At 39.9% G+C, this 23,296-nt stretch overlaps 1 protein-coding gene across 3 annotated transcripts in view; it reads right to left on the bottom strand.

Moving 5' to 3' along the window:
• AFF4 (AF4/FMR2 family member 4) overlaps window positions 1-6,750 on the bottom strand; it is an 82,399-nt gene extending 75,649 nt beyond the window's left edge. For 2 of the 3 annotated variants that reach the window (XM_036748681.1, XM_036748683.1), the window contains exon 1: window positions 6,252-6,750. The gene's annotated coding sequence lies outside the window, so the exon portion shown is untranslated. The remainder of the gene's footprint in view (window positions 1-6,251) is intronic. The other variant, XM_036748682.1, reaches the window with a different exon arrangement.
• Window positions 6,751-23,296: the final 16,546 nt, after the last annotated feature.

The raw sequence follows: 23,296 nt of genomic DNA, 5'->3' as shown, positions 1-23,296 counted from the left end.
TTTTCATTTCTTATGATCTGGAGCATTTTCCATAAAGATAAAATAGCTTGGATTTCTTCTTTGAAAACTGATCATATCTTTTAGCCACTTATCAACTGGAGAATGGCTCTAATTCTTACAAATGTAATTCAGTTCCTTATATGTCTTAAAGATGAGACCTTTATTCAAGAAACTTGCCATAAAGATTTTTTTCCCAGTTAACTGTTTCCCTTTTAATCTTAGATGTACTGGATTTGTCTGTGCAAAAACTTTTAAATTTTATGTAATCCAAATTGTCCATTTTATCTTTTATGATCCTCTCTATTGCTTGTTTTATCACAAACTTTTCTGCTATCTATAGATAAATTTCTCCATGGTTTTCTAATTTATGAAGTGATTTTATATCTGCTGCTCAGAAGGTCTTCAAACAAAGACTAAACAACTATTGTTGGGTACTATAGTGGTCACTCTTTTTTAATATGGGCTAGACCAACTGGCTGTCAAGGTCCCCTCCAACTCTGAAATTCTGTGATCCAATTTAATTATTCTCATGCAACAACCTGTCCCCAAAAGACAGATGAAATTTAGGGGGGAGAGGGAAGGAGAAGAACTATCCTAAGCTAAAATATTTTTTCAACAAATTATAAACAATTATTAAAGTACATTAAATAGTGTAGCTCTCATTTTACATATGAAGAAATTTCATACCAGGGAGGCAACTTGTCCAAGGTTCAAACTCAGATCCTTTGACTCCAAATCCAGTGCTCTTTCCATCACACTGTGCTCCTTTTCTGGACAATCTGAGACTTCTTAATGCAAATTAAGGGTTTAATTTGAATGTACAAACACATTTTACTATATATGTGCACACAATCATGTATTCAAATTAATATAGTCCATATTCGTGTGTGTCTTGCATGTACCTAGCTATTTACATGATACTGTCTTTCCTATTAGAATGTGAGCTCCTAAGGGCAAGAACTGCTTTTGCTTATCTTTGTATTCCCAGCATTTAGGACAGTGCCTAGCACATAGAAATTTCTTAATAAATATTTGTTGACTCAGTGACAATACGGGAATGTAAAAAGTTTAGCTTAACATTCCTTCAGAGCACCAAGCAAATAGACAGTATGAAGTTGTTTCAGAATCAAAATTTAGAGCTGATACAATAGAAATTAAAAATATCTATTTTCTTTGTCTACCTAACTCTTACTATAAAGTTTAGCAGGTTTCATTGCTGTCACTAAACACAGAATTACTACTTCATCTCTGATCCAAAGATACTACAACCAAAAATCACAGTATGGTACAAAGAGACCTGAGTTAGGAGTCAAGTGAACTGGTTTTCACTCTTGGCTCCACCACTAACTTGTTGGACACAACTTACTTTTGCCTTTCTGGGCCCCTAATCCCTCTTATGTTGAATCTGGGGGAGACAGTTTGTGGGGGAAAAGATCTGGGAATTTTGGTGCCCTGAAGGCTTAATAAGTCGACATTGTAATATGGCGGCTAAATAAGTTAATATAAATTTAAACTGCATTAAGAGAGGAAAACCTTGCAGGAATAAAGACATGATAGTAGTTCTACTCTACTACAGTAGTATCAGACCTCATCTGTCTGTATCATGTTCATACAGGCACCACATTTTAAGAAGAAAGCTGATAAGCTAGAGATTGTCCTGGGGTGGGCAACAAGAACTGTGAAATACCTCTGGGTCCAGGTCAAATGAGAGGACTAGTTGAAGAAAATGGGGTGTTTATCCTGGAGTAGAAAAGACTCAGTGGGTAAATAACAACTATTTTCAAGTAGTGTAAGGGCTGTCATGTGAAAAAGGAATTAGATTTACTTTGCTTACCTCAATGGGCAGAATTAGGAGCAATGGGTTTAGACTGCAAAGATGAAAATTTAGGCTTACTATTAGAAAATAATTCCCAAGCAATTAAAGCCTTCAAAAGTGAAATGGGCTGCCTCAAAAGTTCTTCAAATAAAGACTACCTGACTACTTGTTTGATACTATAGTAGGTACTTTAAAAAAAAATATGCACTAGATCAAATGGCTGTCAAGGTCCCTTTCAACTCTGAAATTCTATGATCCAATTTAAAAATATTCTCATGCAAGAACCTGTCCCCAAAAGATAAATGACATATTAAAGGGGGAGGAGGAGGACCAGGCTAAGCTAAAATTTGCATTTCTCCAACAAATTAAAAACATTTATTAAAGTACACTAAATAGCGCAACTACTTGAATATGTTAGTCTTTGAAACATTAAATAAAAAAGTTTCATTTCTTTCAAGGGATTTTATAATTTAGATTTGCCACTAATTCAGGCTGGTCTGTCTCCCCCAAGATTATTAAGGATTAGAGAGGATTAGCTACCACACTATGCTTTCAAATCTGTTTCTTCAGACATGACACACAAAGCACAAGGCTAAGACTGTCCAAAGATGGATCACCACAACCAAGATTAAGAGAATAATTAGGAGAGCTGTCTTTCTGTGACTGCCATTCCGTGAAAATCTAGACTCAAGACTATAGACTCTGTGACGGATAATTTCTGCTAAAGAATCTAATAGGATAAAGATAGAGACTGGACCTTTGATTTCACTAATATAGGGAACCCCTAAATGAAGAAACTCCCATCTACCAATGTAGGTCAGTCAGCACTTTCTCTGCAATATATAATCTTAAGAGTTGCCTAGAGAGGCTACGTAACTTGCCTAGGTTTACTTTTAAGAGGCAGGATTGGATTCTGAGGCAAACTCTTTAATTTCTATGCCACACTCTCTTCTCGAACAATCTGATACAGTATGAAATATTAATGATACTGTTCATGCTTATTTATCCATTGCCATGATGAACTTTTGCACACCACACCACAGCCAGTATTTTTTCATTCCGATCTTTCAAGGATCTCTTTCACTGTATCCCAAAAAGTGCTAGCTCCAGTTTGACTCAGAATAGTCAAGGTCAACAGTTAAAGCTCAGTTCAGGCATACAGATCCCTGGCAAGTAAGCGGTCCACTTAGGCCTGGAGACCTTAAACAAGTCTTACTGAGATCCGTCAAAACCAGACTAGTCTCCGAGGATAAAGAGCCCTGTGTAATTTATATCTCTTATGCAAAGTAACAATCCCTGGTTCTTTTCTATCAGGCTCTAAAAATGCCCACAAGGTTGTTCTTTTATTCTATTTTAGAAAATGACTCCATGAAAATTAGTTTATAGGCCATCAAAGTTTAGCATACATTAGATTTAGCAAACAGATGTTGGTTGAGTTTGTCTCTTTTCAAACACTGATGGCTCATGAAACAATTCAAAGGGCAGATAATGAGCCTACAAAACCTTACCTGTGAACCAACAAATTCCTTCCTTCAATCCTTTTTGAAGTTTTTGTAGGCTGTATTATTTCTATAGTATAAAAGCGGTGTGAAAGTGTAGCTCATGAATTAAACAGATATGAATAACATACAAATTTATTTTCCTCTCACAAATCTCATTTTGGGACTGAGTTTCAGCACAAAAATATTTTTATAAAACCTTAAATGGCTAGCAGGAGAGCTGCAGAATTTATGTGCCTGTGCCAGTTGCTCTCTATAAAAATTATTTTTATTTAAAAAATTATTTTTAGGGAGTTACTGAGTTCAAAACCAAGGCACCCTGAGGAATACAGATAATTTCCCAACAAAAGGACCTGGGTTTCAAATCCTGCTTTTACTGCTTACCGCCAGTGTGACCTTGGGCAAGTTAATCTTCATGGATATCAGTTTCCCCATTTGTAAAATGGGGGACAGCACTAGATGGCCTCTGAGGTCCCTTCCAGCTCTAGGCCTATGATCCTATAACTATGTATAACTTTCAGCTAGTCTTCCATATATACTTACAACCCTTTAGGTACATTTTGAACATCCAAGAATGGTGGGTCTGTGGAGTTTCACTTACTAAAAGTTGGGAAGAATAACCTACAAGAGGAAGAAGGTAGAAGGGTAACTGGTCAGGCTAGCTCCTGGTACACCCTTTAGTCACTGACTACACCCAATTTCACAATAACCCCAAATGTGGCCGACAAATTTCAAGTGACCAAGTGATTCCTCTAATTTATCAGAGGAAATGAAAAAGAGAGCGGGTAAAATTGAATACTGAGAAGGGATTCAAAAACTAGGAAATTTGTATAGGCTTTAGGAAACATTTTTCACTGTAGATTATGCCTATATATTACAACAATATATAACCCCAATACTGAGCTATTTCAGCTTTAAACACACAAACATTTCAACACGGTTATTTGGGGTTCTCTGCTCCCCAAACAGTTTGCCCCCCACAAAAACCATCAAATTGCTGAGGTTTTGTGAACAGTAGAGCCACAGAACTTGGGTCTGAATAGTTAATTTCATAAAATTATGAAAAGTGCTCACTTTCTTTATAATATGACATACACACAAAATTACAAAAATTTCCTTAAAACTTTGAAAAGTATAAGAAATGCAATTTTTAGAAGCATTCTATGCCCTGAGAGAATTATAAAGGATGATGATGTCTAACCATATTTCCTCCCTACTCTCATTTCCGCCCCCAAATTCCTATCCTGTGAAATTTCTATCTTCCTCACAATTTCACAATACTACCACAGTGGCTGTCAAGTTAACTTGAAGAAAGATAATATTCTATTCAATATTTAAAACCCTACCAAATAAAACCCCACCAAAAATTATTCTTCCTGAAGTCAAAAAGCAGTACTTGATGTTTGCTACAAATCTTTCATTATCTCAGTATGTTCCATTAATTACAGTGCTTGATGAAAGAAATAAAACCATATTTGCACCCCACTTGGCAATTAATCCAGCTCAGGGTTTTCAGCACCCAAAAAAGTGGTTAGGAAAAGAAAAGTTCCAAGCAATTCAGCAAATTCTTACTTCTATGAAAAGTAACCTACTATTCCCTACAGAACAATACCAAAGTCTTTGGGCTGCAAACCCCAGAAGCTATATGAAACTTTCTATGTGAAAAAAATGTTTTAACTTGTTTTGAATACTGGATAAACGTTGACACTGAAAAAGATGGTAGGAATAATTTGTTGATACAGCTAGACATTTTTATGGTCGGAGGTGAATTGAGAAATTTAAAGAGATCAGCTTTTCAAGGAGCCAAGTGCCCACTTCTGAAGAGTTCTTTTAAGCCTATAAATAACCAGAGATGATTCTAAAAAGTCACTCAAACAAAAAAAGCTTTTCCCTCAATCTACGAATTTATGAAGTTAGAAAAACTAAAATGTCCATAAGTATATTGAATGGCAGTTGAATAAACAATTCCATTAACAAAATAAAAGAACAAATATTTCAGGCAATCTAACCCTAAAAACAAACATAGTGGGGGGAGGGGCTTGGAATAGGCTTGGAATTTGTAAAGTGTAACTCAATTTTCCTTTGAGCATTTTAAATAAGCCTAAATTTTCCCAAACAGGGAAAAAACATACACACCCTTAACAAACAATATTAACTCTTGCCCTTCACACCGCTCCCACCCAGAAATTGGAAGTTCACCCTGCCACCTCCATTCCCCTATAAATGTCTTTTGTGAAAGAAAGAGCAAAGGAGGCTCTTCTCAAAATCATCTAGCCTATAATCCATCCTTAGAGCCTGAAACACAGTAAAGTGGAAGGAACAAAGCACTGACGTCAATTACTGGAGGAGATTAACCCCCGCGACTGGCAGCAAGTGAAAAGCCTAAACATTAATATCCAACTATAGGCAACTGAAGTGAAGTGTGGAAACAGCTCTTTGGGGTGCGGGGAGATGCTTTCATGATTCTACGTGGATACGGGGGGGGGGGGCGGGGGGGAGGGTCTTCAATTACATATTGCAAGTACACACCTTACCCCAGGAGTGTTGTTTTCACAAGATTAATTCATTACAGGTTTAGAAAAGGAATGGCGGAGGAGGGTCTGGGGACCCTAGAGAGAAAACAACAACTATTGGGGCAAATAATGTTGGGAATCGGGGCCCATTTTTTCTTTAGCTAAAGAGAACTTGGTCAACCTAGAGACTAGCTGGACGTTTAAAAAAAAAACTGAAAAAGTATGAGACCCAGCAAGCAAGCGACTAGGGGCAAGTGCGGAGATGCAGAAAAGAGGTTTTGTTGGGGGCGGGGGGGGGGGGGCAGCGGGAAGTGGCAGCACGAAGCCCACCGCCCCGGCTCCTCCTCCCTGGCTCGCGACGCTCGGCTCAGCCGTCCGGCCCGGCTAGGCCCGGGCGGCCCCGCGGTCCTAAGAGCCTCTCACCTCCTGTCCCGGCTCCGCTAGGCCCAAACCATGTCCCGGTGACGGTGGCGGTCGCGGTGGCGGCTTCCCGGGCCGCGGGCCTTCGATTCGGCCTGGGCCTCTCACGAAGCGCACATCCAGGCCTGGCCCCGAGGGGCCGAGCTGGAGGACAGAGGAGCGGCCCAGAAGGCGAGGAGCCGACGGGCGGCGGCGAGAAGCGAGGCCCAGGAAACCCCAGAGGCCCTCGGAGGAGGCGACTGTGGCAGCGGCTACGCCTCACAAGGTGGAGGCAGCGGCTGTCGCCTTGGGGGCCCAGCCCTGCTCCATGGCGGTCAGAGCGAGAGCCCTGGAGACGCAGGCAGGAAGGTGATGGCGGAGGCCGCAGCACCGGAATCCCCACCCCCGCCCCGTCCGGCCGTGGTGGCGGCTGCGGCGGCGGCGGAGGAGAAGAAGACTCTCCTTCCCCGCAGTCGGGAGCAGTGACTTACCCTAGCAGCAGCACCGCCCACGTGACCCTCCCACCGGTGCGGGGAGGGGTGGGGGGACAGCAGCCCAGGCTCCGGCCCGGAGAAGGGTGTCACGTGACTCCGCCCCGCCCCTCCGGGAGAGGGCAGGGTGGAGGAGGAGAGCTGCGAACTGCTTGCGTCCCTAGTCGCTGGGGCCAGGGCTCTAACTCGGGGCCCGCTGGGCGTGCGGCCTCCTCTGAGCACGTACCTCCGCCTGAAGGCGCCCGGGGACGGGGCTCTTTGCGCATGTGTAAATTGTAACTGGAAACGTTCCACCCAGAATGGTCCCAGCTTTAGCGGATGGCCGGGGAGGCCTCCGAGTTTCCGTCCCTCCACCGGGCCTTGTCCCTGCTGCCCGCCCTCCTTTTCCTGGGGCAGGATGGGGGTTGCTGATGGGGCCCGGCCTGATGGACCTGTTTCTTCTTTGCCTGGAGGGATGGCACGCCTGGTAGGGAGGCCTTCCTTCGTCACAGGCTTGGCACGAGCGACCGGCGCCCTTGCTGAGGCCCGGTCTGGCCGCCACCCCAGCCCGGGATCCTGGGGCACACAGGCCTCCTAGCACTGAACGGTGGCCAAGGGGCTACACAGTCCCCCCACCCCCCAAAAAAGCCTCACTGCTGTTCTGGATCCCCACGTTTCAACCCAACCCTTAAGCCGGTCTTCAGGAAGACCTGAGTTCAAATTTGGCCTCAGACATTTCACTAGCCCTTTGACCCTGGGCAAATCCAAAGCCTCTGTTTTCTCATCTGTAAAATGGACAAAAATAAGAGCACCTGCTTCCCAGCGTTGTTGCGAGGATCAAGTCACGTTTATAAAAGGCTTCGCAAAATGTAAAGCTATATAAATGATACCCATTGTCTTTAGCTGTTATTAAGCCTCCCCCCTTCAATCCTATAGTCATATAGACAAAAATCATCAAATACAGAAATCAGCCTTGCACCCTTCTTTCAATATCGCCACATGATGTATAGAGGGAGGAGAGTGGTGGGTGGAGGGTTTTGAACTTCCTCCAATAATAATTTTCTTCGATATCATTTGGGAAATTTTTCCTCCACAGCCAAATTTAACTCCGCTTACAAATGTCCTTCAGCAGCAAAAGCCTTGGCTGAGGTAAGGAAGCACTAATAAGGTGCTGAGAAAAGGACCATTTTGGTGATTAAAAGATGCTGCTAATACTTTTGTGCTATAAGAAATGATGACAAGGATGGTTTAGTAAATCTGGGAACAACGTATGAATTGCTACAAATTTAAGTGAGCAGACCTAGAACATTGTTCACAATAACAGCAATATTGTAGCAATGATCAACCACAAAAAGACTAAGCTGCTATGGACTAACAGTGATCTAAGACAATTCCAAAGGACCCATGATGAAAAATGCTATCCCCTCCCCAGAGAGAATACTGATACAGATGGAAGCACACTTTTTCACTTTATTTTTCTTGCATTTTTTGCAACATTGCTAATATGGAAATAAGTTTTGCATGACTGCACATGTATATTAGGTATCATTCTTGTTGCCTTCTCAATGAGTGGGGGAAGAAAGAGAATTTAGAACTCAAAAAAATGTTTTAATGAATATTAAAAATAAAGTTTAAAAACTATACCTGGAGATGATAACGGAGATGTACTTAAATTTCTTTTTTAAATGCTTCTAGACTTATGAAATCTATGGATCATAAATCAGAATCTTTTAAATGTCTTATTAAATTAAAAGAGGGATTGAGAGATGGATAGTTTAAGAGCTCCAAGGGTTTAAGAAGAAACTGAGGAAGTCTCATTCTCCCACCCCAGCAGACTGGAAGAACTTAAGGGAGGACAGGACAGCCAGTCGTAGAGAAGTTGAGATCAAACCCACTGAAAGGAACAAATATGAATCTATAGTTGTTGTTTTAGCAGGAATACTTCATTGGTAACAGGAACTCTAAAAGGAGGAAATTCCCTCTATAAGAAGTGCATATCTGCACCTAGTCTTGTCTTTTATTCTTAGAGTTGCCTAGGACAAAGAGAGATTAAATGACACTCAGGATCAGTCACCATTTGAATCTTGGTCTTCCTAACTCTCAAAACTCAATTTTCATTAGCTGTTTATATTAACTAATAAATGATTTTGCCCTCCTCTTATCTTCAGTCATATCTTTTTTTTTCTTGCTATACAATTTCTCCAGTCAGCTCTACTTTAGTGAAATATTTATTCATTTCATTTGCACCTCTTATTCAATATATGGTTCTAGGTGCTAAAGATACAAAGACAGACATGGCACATAAACCCTTTTTCTAAGAGTTTTTCAGCCCTGACGTCTCTCTGATTTTCCATTTGCTAATTTAATGACAGACATTTAAAAAATTCTAGTTTAAAATCCACACGTGTGTCTAGAAGCTTTTAATGACCTAAATAATTTTACCTTATACATTTAATTACCAAATATTTTACCAGTCTCTAAAATGTTCATAAATTTGCCATCATCATCATAATTATCTCTTTTGATAGAAGTGAGTACCAGTACCCTAAAGGATAGTATTTTTAAATTTTTCTCAAAAAAAGACTTCTCTTAAAAAGACTATTCATTGTCAATTCTTTCACCTCTCTTACACTGGAGCACAAAAGCCAGATACATTTCTACCTATTCTCTCCTTTAATTCAGTCTCAAAGGAAGAAGTAATCCTGGTCAAAACCAATTCCTTTAATTGTACCTTTAATTCTATCCATTTCTTCTGAGTGCTGGCTTGTAGTAACAATCTTGCTAGCAGCTGCTGTGGGGGTGTAAGATCCACCAACAACCAGCACCCAGAAAGCTGCCAACAAAGGTTCTTTGATCTGCTTTACTAAGGAAAGTAACTTTAAGGGGTTAACAATCTTATTTCAAACCAACATTCAAATATCATTCACAGTTCCGGGGCTTCTGTTTTGTTCCAGGATCCATAGCCATTTAATTTAAATTTTTGTTAGGCCATGGATCCTGGAGGGGTGGATTGTATAATAGTAATTAAGGTGGGACTTTTTGCATTTCTCCTCTTAAGTGCCTTTAATGATTCTAGCCTTTGTTTGAGTGGGGTAGATAAAGTGGGATCTTTTTGTCTTGGTTATTTCTCAGCACAGAGACAATCAGACAATCGGGAGTCATTGATTTGTATATGATGTGAAACTGGGGATGGGGAACTATGATTGAGGACAGCTTGGCGTTTGACTTTTGGGGGCACACTCATGGAAGAAGTGTTGAAACTCTGGGCAAGCTACAAACTACCCCCCAGCTTTGCAGCCCAGAAGTTGGCACTGGTAACTATGTATTGTGATTTGAATCAGACAAGGTCTGTCTGTTGATGTTTGTAATTTGTATTTGTATTTGCCTTGAAGTTCAGGAGGCTGATCTTTTCCCCCTGAACTGTGAATGATATTTGTAGGTTGGTCTGAAATAAGATTGTTAACCCCTTAATGCTACTTTCCTTAGTAAAGCAGATCAAAGAACCTGTGTTGGCAGCGTTCTGGGTGCTGGTTGTTGGTGGATCTTACACCCCCACAGCAGCTGCTAGCTGATTGTTACTACATGGCTCCATGAATCATTTCCGACATCCCCAACCAGTTTAATCTTTCCTTATCTATAGGCTCCTTCCCTACTTATAAACATGCCCACATTCTTTTATTTTCCCCAGTTCTTAACTTTTACACCATCCTTCCAAACTCTCAAGCTACCATTCTGCATCTCTTCTTTAAACTCCTAAGCTCCTAGAGTCAGCTACATCCAGCTCCTTATTTACACTAATTCCTCAACTCGGTTTTGGCTTTTGACCCTTCAATTCTGTTGAAACTGTTCTGTTCTAGGTTACTAGTGATTTCTGAACTTTTAAATCCAATTACATTTTCTCTGTGCCCATCCTCTTTGACTTCTCTGCTGCTTTTTTTCTGACCTTATTTTTTAATTTTAAAAATTAATTACGATGATTTTAATAAACATCAATAAATATGAACATTTCCATGTACAAAGAACAGGAAAAAGAGATTTGTCTATGACACAATGAAACTTTATTTTATATACTTTGATTGTTAGTATATATTAAGTTTTGGGGCACATGGGATGTTAACGTAGGACTAGCACCTCATGTGAGGGCTTGCCAAATCCTTTTCAGGGCTCCTTATCCACCTTTGGTGTCCAACTTCACCCAACTCTCACCTGTGGCTCCAAGAAGCTATAGCATGCTTAGCAGCCACACTCTGGTAAAACTGTCTTAGCAGATGGGCTAAACCAGGTTGAGGGTAACCGACAAGCTTCAAACCCATTGGTGAGTTAGGACCATGTCTACGCCAAGAATGTGAACCCCCAACAGAATGGGTGGATGAGAACAGTTTGTTCCAATGGCCATGAAGGTGGCTGAAGCAGGCACTGTGGAGTGCTTAGAGCTTGGTCAGATATAGAAGATGCCAAGGTCATCCACTGCATCCTGGGCCATCACCAGTTCATCCTGACTTTTGGAAGAGAGAGGCTGATGACTTTGTTCAACTCTGCCTCACTTAAATCCAATTCACAAACAAGTCAAGACATTGTCCTCCAGCTTCTACTGCTCCTGCTTCTGCTGGTTCTGCTTCCGCTGGTTCTGCTTCCACTGCTTCTGCTTCTGCCACGTCTGCTTCTCCAAGCTCTGTTCTCTCTTTTTATACAGTCCTTATCCATCATCCAATCAACTAGAAGGTCATCTGATTGACCAGAACTTAGGCACATACCATCCGCTCTGGTCTTAGCAACTCCCCTTAGGGCCCTGAGGGCTTCACACCCACATTGGCTTAGCACCTAGTAAGTAGGGGTTTGGGGCCTACTTAGGAGCAAAGATCTAATCAGACCTCCCTTTGTTGGCCTATTCAAATGGGGGGGGGGGGCAGAGCTTTTCACTTACTGAGTGCCTTTACAGATACCCTCTCATTCCTTGGCTTTTATGATGCTGCGCTCTCTTCATTCTTCTCCTGCCTATCTGATCTGCTCTGCTAGCTCATTATTCATTTCCCATGAGAGGCCCTCATCACTTTTTATGCTTTCTCCTTTGGTGTTCTCATTAACTTTCTTGGGTTCACTTATTATGTCTATGCAGATCACTTTTAAGACAGCAAGGTGGTATAGTGCACTGTAACCAGAATGGCCTTTGTTTTCTTTGAATGACTCAGCTTACCTCATTGAGCCTCTGGACACTGTGGCTTGCTCTTCCGGGGCAGGAGGCCCGGAGAGCATGCCGGGAAGCAGACAACTTCCTGTGTGATGAGTCATGGGGCTGGCTGAGGGGAGGTGTTAACCTCTACCCTAGGGGGAGGGGCCAACTCAGGAACCAATCGGCCCTGGTCATTCGGGCGGAGCTTGATGATGTCAAAAACCCTATAAGAGGGGAGAGGACAGCTTGAAGATTCTTCTTTTCCTTTTCCGGTTGGAGCCAGCGACAGTTACATCGTCAGTTACAGTGACCGTTACATCGTCAGTTTCAGTTGCAGCTTCAGTTACAGACACAGACACAGCTGAGGCAGGAGCTGCCAGTAGCAGAGCTGATCTACGGGAGGAAGCTGAACAAAGACTTCAGGCCAGTGGGTAATCTTATTACCATCGAGGGGGAAGCATGATTTTGCTTTACGCAATCATGCTTCTCTGTAGCCTCCTGGTTACTCTTGCAAGGCGTACTTATTGGGCCTGGAAGATTTTGATCAACATATCAAAATGGGGCTTCTGGTTCATGGGTTGGTTACTGTGGAGCCTAAATAAATGTTTTGATTCTTCTGCCTTCTACTTTGAGAGTTTCTTATATCCGGCGGTTCCGAACCTTTCAGACATGTTTATGATCCTCTTTGAGATTATAAACTCTGCCCTCCTGATACATTCACACAGTTAGACTTGGAATCAAGAAAGACATGAGAAAGGAAAAAAAAACAACTTAAAAAAAGGGGTAACTAGGTGGCACAGTGAGTAGAGCACTGGCCCTGGAGTCAGCAGGACCTGAGTTTGAATCCAGCCTCAGACACTTGGGCAAGTCACTTAACCCCAATTGCCCTGCCTTCCACACTTCAAAAAAAAACAAAAACGAAAAACTAAGAAAGACATGAGTTCATATGCTCAAAAGGCTATAAAACTGCATATCCTTTGATCCAGCAATACCACTACTAGGTCTGTATCCCAAATCCACCATTAAAAATGGGAAAAGACCCATATATACAAAAATATTTATAGCAGTTCTTTTTTGTGGTGGCAAGGAATTGGAATTTGAGGGGATGCCCATCATTGGGGAATGGTTAAACAAGTTGTGATATACGAATGTAATGGAATACTATTGTGCTTTAAGAAATGATGAGCAGGATGCTTTCAGAAAAATCTGTAAAGACTTGAAGGAACTGATGTTGAGTGAAGTGAGAAGAACCAGGAGAACACTGTATACAGTAACAGCAACATTGTATCAACTATGACCTAGCTCTTCTCAGCAATACAACAATCTAAGACAATTTTTTTAATTAATTAATTTATTTTTAGTTTTCAACATTCTCTTTTATAAGATTTTAAGTTCTAAATCTTCTCCCTCCCTGCCTTTCCCCTTCCCCTTCCCCAAGATGGCATGCAATCTGACATAGGATATACATGTACAATCATATTAAACTTATTTCCACATTAGTCATATTGTAAAAGAAGAATCAGAACAAAAGGGAAAAACCATGAGAAAGAAAAAACAAAAAAAGAAAATAGCATGCTTTGATCTACATCCAGACTCCATTGTTCTTTCTATGGATATGGATAGCATTTTCCACATGAATCTTTTGGAACTGTCTTAGATCACTGCATTGCTGAGAAGAGCTAAGTCTAACAAAGTTGGTCATTGAACAATGTTGCTTTTGCTGTGTACAATGTTCTCCTGGTTCTGCTCACTTCATTTATCAGTTCATGCAAGTCTTTCCAGGTTTTTCTTAAATCTCCTGTTCACCATTTCTTATGGAACAATAGTCTTTGGTAACATTCATATATATACCCCAACTTGTTCAGCCATTTCCCAATTGATGGGCATCCCTTCAATTTCTGATTCTTTGTCACCACAAAAAGAACTACTATAAATGCTTTTTGTACATGTGGGTCCTTTTCACTTTTTAATGATCTCTTTGAGATATAGACCTAGTAGTGCTGGCTCAAAGGGTATGCACAGTCTGGTAGCCATTTGGGCATAGTTCCAAATTGCTCCCCAGAACAATTGGATCAATTCACAACTCCACCAACGATGCATTGATCTAAGACAATTCCAAAACACTCATGATGGAAAATACTATCCACATCCAGAGAAAGAACTATGGAGTCTGAATGCGGACCGAAATATACTAGTTTCCTTTTGTTGCAGTTGCTATTTTTCATTCTTGTGGTTTTTCCCTTTTATTCTGATTCTTCTTTCACAACAATGTGGAAATATGTTTAATATGATTGTATGTCTATAGCCTATATCAGATTGCTTGCTGTCTTGGAGAAGGGGGAGGGAAGGGAGAGAAGAAAAAAAAAATTGGAACTCAAAATCTTATAAAAGTGAATATTGAAAACTATCTTTACATGTAATTGGAGAAAAATAGAATACTATTAAGTGGGCAGAGAAAAGAAAGACCTGAGTTCAAATACAGCCTCAGACGCTACCTGTGTGACATTGGGCAAGTCACTTAACTTCTTTCAGCCTCAGTTTACTCTTCTGTAAAATGGAGATAACAGTAGCACCTAACTTGCAGGGTTGTTTTGGGGATCAAAAGAGGTAACATATATAAAGCACTTTGTAAACTTAAAAGTGCTATATGAAAGCTAGCTATTGTTATCATTAGCAATTATAACAATAATTATTGGTGATAATAATAATAATAATAAATTTATATATCCAACCCTAATTTTTCTCCTCACCTGCAAATTTCTAAATCACCAACTGACTGATAGATATCTCTACCTGGGTCAGCACTTCAAATTAAACTTGTTCAACATGGAGGAAAAGGTAGTTGGCAAAGTAAAAAAAAAAGTAAGTAAAATTAATTGGTAAGTAAAACTAGCTGTGAAACAAAGAAGAGGTTAACCTAATTCTGACTGTTCTTGAAATAAGAAAAAGGAAATTGAATGTGGTTTGAACAAGTTAAGAGGTAATAAAAGGCTGCAAAAGTCTTAAATTGATGCTTAGGTATAAATCAGTCAGTCAATCACCTAGTGAATATTAATTTCCAAACAGATAAGTGCTCAAAAATATGAAATATGTTCAAAAGAAAAATTGCAAACTATTAATAACCATACAAAGGAATGCTCCAAATCACTGATAATAAGAGAACTACAAATCAGAACAACCATGATATTTTACCTCATACTCTGAAAATGAGCAAATATGACAAAAGAAAGGAACAGTCAATGTTGGAGGGGTTGAAGGAGGAATAGTGTGCAATAATGAAGACTAGAACATTGTTACTGGGGCTGTGAATCAGTATGACCATTTTGGAAAGCAATTTGAAATTATGCAAATAAAGCAAAATCATTTTGCCTAATTTTCGCATATCTGCATGTGCTAAATATATGACAATTATAATAAATCTAGAGATACCTTCAAATGAGTGACTACCTTCTTAAAACTGCAAGTGGAGACTTAAAAAAAAAGAACAAATGCCTACAAGAAATGAAGCACATAATAAAAAAAATAAATAAAAACTGGAGGAAAAAATTGGAAGAATATAGAAGAAAAAGTAATAATCCTTACTCAAGAATTGTACTTCTGCAAAACTAGAACAAATCAAACAAAAATGAACAATCCCATAAGACAGCAAGAAAAAATAGAACAAAATCCAAAGATTGAGAAAATTATAAGAAAATGTAAGCTATTTGATATCAAAAACAACCAATCTGGGAAAAAAGTCAAGGAGAGAGAATTTCATCAGATTCCCTAAAAACCATGATTTAAAAAAAAAACAAACCTGAACACTGTTTTTCTTTTTTTTTTTTAATTTATTTATTTAACATATTTAGTTTTCAGCACTGATTTTCACAAGAGTTTGAATTACAAATTTTCTCCCCATTTCCACCCTCCCCCCCACTCCAAGATGGTGAATATTCTGGTTGCCCTCTTCCCCATTCAGCCCTCCCTTCTGTCTGAACACTGTTTTTCAAGAAATCTAAGTGAAAACTGCCCAAATTTATTAGAACTAGAGGGTAAAGATAGGAACAATCCATTGATCAGCTCCTGAAAGGAACCCTAAAAAGGATAATTCCCAGGAAGGTCAAAGGCAAAATCCAACACTACCTTATCAAAGGAAAAATACTGCATTCAGAAGTTTGAGTTCCAAAGAACCACAGTCAAGATCACAAAAGACCTGGAAACTTCTTTTTGGGGGGTGGGGGGGCAGGGCAATTGGGGTTAAGTGACTTGCCCAAGGTCACACAGCCAGTACATGTGTGAAGTGTCTGAGGTCGGATTTGAACTCAGGTCCTCCTGACTCCAGGGCTGGTGCTCTGCTCACTGCACCACCTAGCTGCCCCTGGAAACTTCTAAATGAGAGATCTTGGAATACAATATTCCAAAAGGCAAAAGATAGACTTAGGAATATTTGCCCTGCAAACCTGAATATAATTCTACAGGGAGGAAAAGGACCTTTAATAGAGGATTTTCAAGTATTCCTGATAAAAAGAGCAGAGCTCTGGAGGAACTTTGGAATACAAACAAAAGAGTCTAGAGAAACTAAGAAAGGTAACTTTATTTGAGCAATTAGAAGGAGCTGTATGGTGATGTATTAACATTCTAATAAGTGAGACAGGAACATGAGAACCTTAATGTTTTTAAAGGCTATTGAAGGAGTTGTGGAAAAAAAGGTAATCGGAGTGGATTCTGTTCTTAGGGTTTGAAGAGAGATTAGAAAAGAACATAAAAGAAGGAATACACTAGTCTCTAAATAAGAAAGAAATGGGTAGAACTTGTTGTTTCTCATAAGTAGAATGCATGAGAAGAAAAGTTATAGAAACATGGAAGTAGAAGGGGAGGGTGTAGGCATTAGGTGAACTTCACTTTTATCTGAAATACACTAAAGACACCTGTACTCAACATACAAACCAAAATTTTGATGTAGAAATACAAAGAGTTGGACTGATTGAAAATGACTGAACAACAGACCACAAAGTGGAACTTCAATGGAAAAAATGTATCTGAAGTAGTAGAGAAGAAACTTGAAACCCGAAGGAAGTGTGTAGTGCATTAAGATGCCATGCGGAGGAGGAAAGCAAGGAAAAGAACAACTGAAACCTGGAAGTAAAAAACAAATTTGGGGCTCATCCTGAAAAAGAAGGAGCTAGATGCACTGACTAGAAAACGTTGCTTGTGCTCTCTTTCCTGTTTTCCCTATTTCTGTACAAAGCACCACCAGGAATGAAACTTTTAGGAATCATTTCTCAAATCTTCACTTTCCTGTACCAGGCAGTTGTCAAGTCTTATTAATTCTACCTCCACATTATATCTCCTGGTCTCCATCTTTCCATGCACACAGCTACCACCCCAGTTTGGGCTCTTATCACCTGTTACTGGGATTATTGCAGTAGGTTGCTCATTGATCTCCTTGAGTCTAGTATTCAACTCTTTCTACACGAAACTGCCAAATTAATATTCCTAAAGCACAGATCTGATTATATCACTCCCCTGCTCAGGAGCTCCAGTATATATAAAACACAAACTCCTATCTGGCATTTAAAACACTTTACAATCTCACTTCAACTTATCTTCGCATACTGATTTCACATTACTTCCCCTTCTACACTCTGTCTTTTGGCCAAACTGATCTATGTATTTTCTGTCCCTAACATTCCACCTCCCCCATTCAAGCCTTTGCATAAGCTGTCCCCTATGACAGATGTACTCTCTCCTCATCTCTCCCTCCTAGAATAAACTCCTTTTGAAAGTTACCCAGATGACCCTGCCTGATCTCTCAGTTATTAATACTCCCCCAGAAATTATTTTGTACACATTTTGTTTCTTAATTTCTGGGTACATGTCATTTTCCTCCACTTTCCCATAAGCTCTTTGAAGACAAGGCTGTTTCCTTTTTTTCTCTTTGTATTCCTAGTGTCTTAACACAGTGCCTATCATGTAGAAGGCAATTAATAAATATGGTTAAATAAGACAATCCCAAAGGATTCATGATGAAGCATGCTATCTACCTAGAGAGAAAAAACTAATACTATCTAAATATAGACTGAAGCATGCTATTTTTCACTTTCTTTCAAGTCTTCTTGTACAAAATGACTAATATGGAAATGTTTTACATGATTGTACATATATAACATCAGACTGCTTACTATCTTGGGGAGGGGAGGAAGGGATAGAATTTGGAACTCAAAAAATTTTTTTAAATGTGAAAAACAACATGTAACGGGGGGGGGGGAATATCAAGGGAATCATCAAGGGTAAGTGGAAGAATAGTGGTAAGTTACTGAACAAGGAGAGGGAGGTCTGTTTTCTTCTCAGGGTATGTATCCAAGATATAACAGAGAATCTCCCAAGACTTGTTGGAAGATCTCAAGGACTATTAACCACTTCTGGTGCTGCACATAGGCAAAAATGCTATTACAGGAAAGAAGCCAGGAAGTCTTGCCAAAGATTATGTAATTTTGTGCAAAAAACTGAAATCTGTAAGGGTACAAGTTGTGTTTTCCTCTCCGCTACTCTAAAGGTAGGGATATAGAAGAGAAAACATTTGATTTGGGAAGTGACTATCTGGATAAGAAGGTGACGTTAGAGAATTTTTTGACCACAGCTTAAAATACAGGATGACAAACTGGCCAAAATGGAGTGTACCTTAACAAATACTAGTAAAAATTTTGTTGTCTTGCAAATCTACTCAAAAGGGCTTCAAAATAATAAAGATAAGGGAGAAAGAAAATGGCCTGTGTATAGTCCCCAAACTAGATACCATAGAAAGAAGTTACAATGAAGAAATAATAAAAAGTATTTGAGATACAAAAAAGTCTGCCCGAAACAAAATCCAAGAAAGAAGCCAGTAGTAAAAACCATGACCTTAACTGCCTGTACAATAGGTGTCCCCTTCCCCCTCCTAAAAAAGAAAAATCAGGCAATAGATAAGAAGAAATAGAAGTTCCTAATGCTAGGAGGCCAATTTGACCTCAGGTATCACAGTCTTGGTGGAATGAAACCCTCAATGATTGCACTTTATTCTAAAGCCACAGGAGAGATAAAAGGTGGTGGTGGGTAGCATTGTGAATTGAGAAGGTATAACTGAGTAAAGAAATCCAAGAACCCAGAGTAGAAACATGAAAACAGAAGCAATTTTGCCACTGGAATACATTACAGAACATCCAAACAAAAAGAGGAAACAGATGAGGAGTTCGGGAAATATCACAAACCTGTCACACAGACAAGATGAAGTATGATGGGAGGCTCTCTCTGCCAAAGGGAGAACAACCAATAATGTCTTTTTTGCATCCATGCTAATTTCATCCTTCAAAAGATGAGGAAACCAGCAAAAGAAAATTTTATTAGTGGATCTGATTCTCACTAATAGGAAGGAACCGGCTGCAGGAGTAAAAATTATGAGAATCCTGGGGTTCCTACAGAAGGAACCACTCCTTCCTAGTCTGTTATAGAGGAAAGAAAAAGTTGGACATGGTTTGTCATGCACACCAGATTCAAATAGTTCAGGAGAAAGGATAGATAGGATCCTGGGCTAAATTTCTGCAGGGGACATTAGTCAAGGAGGAATGGGAAACTCTCAAGAATGAAATTTTTGACAACATAAAAGGAAGCAATTCCAATGGGAAAGAAAAAGGGGAATTTCCCAAAGAAACCAAAGTAGATACAAAGGGAACTCATCCACCAACTCAGATTTTTAAAAGATACATGCAATATTTTTTCGCAAGCCTTTGGTATCATTTCCTCTTTAAAATACCTGGAGAGTCACTATCTCAATGGCCCTTAAATTGTCTTGGCTCTGGCACATATCTCCCCTATGTGTATTTCTGCTAATCAATTCTGGAGTTCCTTCCAACAACTAGTTTAAAGAACATATGACAAGATATTTAACTAAGCAGTCATCCCAAGGGCATTCTAGGATGAAAATGAAAGGACTACAAACAGAAAGAAAGCTTCCCTAATGAAGTTCTCCAGAGGCTCCTGCTTGCACATGCCATCATACTGATTGTCAAGACCTGGAACAGAACCCTACTAATAAAAGAGATGATTCATCATCACTCAAGAGGGTTTAGGCCTCAGGATCCATATAGGAAAAAAACAGTGACAGGGATGAATCCCTATTGTTCAGACTATGATACTGTCATTCCTTCAATTTGTATCTCTTGAATAGTAGGTAATGGAACAAGAATTAAACTAAAACAGGGTTAGATTGCTTTTGGAATATTGCCCTCTACTATACTTTTAAATCACCTCAATCTTTTCCCTGAAACAGAGGCCCAGTTTTTGAACATAATTCTTCCAATGGTGCTTCACGGCTGCAAGTCATGGAATAAGTTTCCAAAGAATTGAAGTTTAGGGACATCCCAAAATCAGTAGAGAGGTGGTTCTATGTATGAGTAACCTATAACACTTTACAATGAAGAGTTGCTCGAGACGTTGAGTAAGGGTTGTCATTCTAGAAATATATGACTAGAAAAGGAATGCAAAGGGCAGCTAGGTGGCACAGTGAGTAGAGCACCAGCCCTGGAGTCAGGGGGACCTGAGTTGAAATTTAGCCTCAGACACTTCACACATGTACTAGCTGTGTGACCTTGGGCAAGTCACTTAACCCCAATTACCCTGACCAAAAAAAAAAAAAAAGGAATACCAGGCATGTTTAAAAAGAGGAATTATTGATGGATAGTCTGTGTACACTATTGCTATCAGATTCTAGGGAAAGACCTCAAGCACATTGAGTGAACTCTCAGATAGAGGGGCATAGATAAAAGAGCTATACAGGATGAGAGCGCAGAGAGGTCATGATCTGCATTGTTGGATGGAATAATCATATGTATTGGCAATCAAAATGGGCTCTTAGCACTTAATTCAACCAAGCACCCTTGAAGAGTTTGGCCTTTATTTCCTTGATTAAATTAGGAGTCCTTGACGACCTCCTTGCCTCAAAGGAAAGCCTAGCTTACATGGGTTTGAGTGACATGTTTGTGACATTAGAGGCTTTTAGACCACGTGGGTTTAAGTTGCATTTTGGTGACGATTTTAGGTCATGTGGGTGAGTCGTATGTGTGACTCACCCTTGCCCCGAAAAAGATATAAAACCAGGAGTTGGCTTTCTCTTTTTCGGAGCTCTAACCTGCAGCAATAGTGACACGTGACTCTGAGCTAGCCATTATCGAGCTCCCGGCTGAACTCAGATGTTGGTAACTATGAATGGTATTAGGTCTGTTTATGAGTGTATGTTTGTAATTTGTTTGTATTTGCTCTGAAGTTCAGGGTGCTGGCTTTTCCCCCTGAACTAAGTGAATGATATTTGTATGCTGGATTAAATTGAGATTGTTAACCCCTTAACATTGCTTTCCTTAGTAAAGCAGATCAAAAGAACCTGGGCTTGCAGCATTCTGTGAGTTAGTTGTTATTGGTTTTACACCCCCACAGCAGCTGCTAGCCGGATTGTTGCAACATCGTATCAGAGGACATAGAAAAAGAACTACATCTTGTGTCCAAATGGTGGTGGCCCTGTATGGCTATGTTTTCTACTTATTTGTTTCCACCTTTAATGCCAGAAAGCATCACTTAAATAGAATTTTTAAAAAGTAATTTTCTCAATATTGCAAGCAGCCAGAAAGGAACAATTCAAACGTTGTGGAAACACAATCAGGATAACACAAGATCTAGCAGCTTCTATATTGAAGCACCAGAGGGCTTGGAATATGATATTCCAGAGGTCAAAGGAGCTAAGATTAAAACCAAGAATCACCTACCCAGCAAAACTGAGTTTCAGGGGGAAAATGGACATTTGATGAAAACAGAAGACTTTCAGGGATTCTTGATGAAAAGACCAGAGCTGAATAGAAAATTTGACTTTCAAATACAAGAATCGAGAGAAGAATGAAAAGGTAAACAGGAAAGAGAAATAATAAGGGACTTACTAAAGTTGAACTGTTTGCATTCCTACATGAAAAGATGTTATTTGTAACTCATAAGATCTTTCTCAGTATTAGGGTAGTTGGAGGCAATATACATACATATACGCATACATACATACCTACATACATATGTAGAGAGAGACAGAGACAGATGGCACAGGGTGAGTTGAATATGAAGGGATGATATCTAAAAAATAAAATTAAGGGGTGAGAGAACATATTGAGGGAAGGGAGAGATGGGGGGAGGTGAGAGGGAATGAGGGAACCTTACTCTCATTGGATTTGGCTTAAGGAGGGAATAACATACAGATTCAATTGGGCATCTCACCCTCCAGGAAAGTAGAGGGGAAAAGGATGATGACAGAAGGGAGGGCAGATTGGGGGAGGGGACAGTCAGAAGCAAACACTTTTGAAAAGGGCCAGGGGCAAAGGAGAGAATAGAATAAATGGGGGACAGGATAGGACGGAGGGAAATACAGTTAGTCTTTCACAACATTACTATTACTGAATTGTTTTGCCTACCGACACATGTATAAGCTATATGGAATTGCTTACTTTCTCAATGAGGATAGATGGGGAGGGAAGGAGGGAAAGAACTTGGAACTGAAAGTTTTAAAAACAAATGTTAAAAATTGTTTTTACATGCAACTGGACAATAAGATATACAGGCAATGGGGTACAGAAATCTATCTTGCCCTACAAGAAAGTAAGTGGGAAGGAGATAAGGGGGAGGGGAGCGGGGTGATAGAAGGGAGAGCAGACTAGGGGGAGGGGTAATCAGAATGCATGCCATCTGGGGGTGGGGGTGAGGGAAGAGATGGAGAGAAAATCTGGAATTCAAAATCTTGTGGAAATGAATGTTGAAAACTAAGAATAAATTAAAAGAAAAAAGAACAAAAAAGAACAAGTAATTTTCTCAATAAGCATTTAAGTGCCTAGCATGTGCCTGGTGCTGAGGTTACAAAGAAATACAAACAGCAGTCACAGCTCTCAAGCCTAGTCTTTAATATATGTCCTTTAGCCTTGACAAATTTTCAGCCTGCTTTTTGGAGGTAGACTTGACTAATATTTGTATGCACTTTGAAAACATGGGTGTTGGCCATGTAGAAATTCAAGAATTACAGCTTCAAGGACATCACAGTGCTTGCAGTTTAGCTAGTAGTAATGGCATACACTGAGGCAGCTAGATGGCACAGTATATAGAGTGCTGGGCCTGGAGTCAGGAAGACCCAAGTTCAAATGCAACCTAAGACATTTACTAGCTGTGTGTGACCCGTCTGTCTTAATAAGATACTCCAGTGTCTTTGCCAAGAAAATCCCAGACAGGATAGTCCATGACTGAATAGCAATGGCATACAGGCCATTGTGTCATGGCTCTGTCTTTTCCCTGTACCCTTTCAGAGCTCACAGATGTATCCCTTTCGAAGGAACACTGGACAAGAGAGTCAGACCTCAGTTCCAGTTCCACTTCTGTCACAAGTGGTGACATTAGGA

This window comes from Trichosurus vulpecula, chromosome 3 (genome assembly GCF_011100635.1).
Source record: "Trichosurus vulpecula isolate mTriVul1 chromosome 3, mTriVul1.pri, whole genome shotgun sequence".
NCBI lineage: Eukaryota > Metazoa > Chordata > Mammalia > Diprotodontia > Phalangeridae > Trichosurus > Trichosurus vulpecula.
The sequence above is the reverse complement of the archived record's forward strand: the minus strand, read 5'-3'. Positions and strand labels throughout refer to the sequence as shown.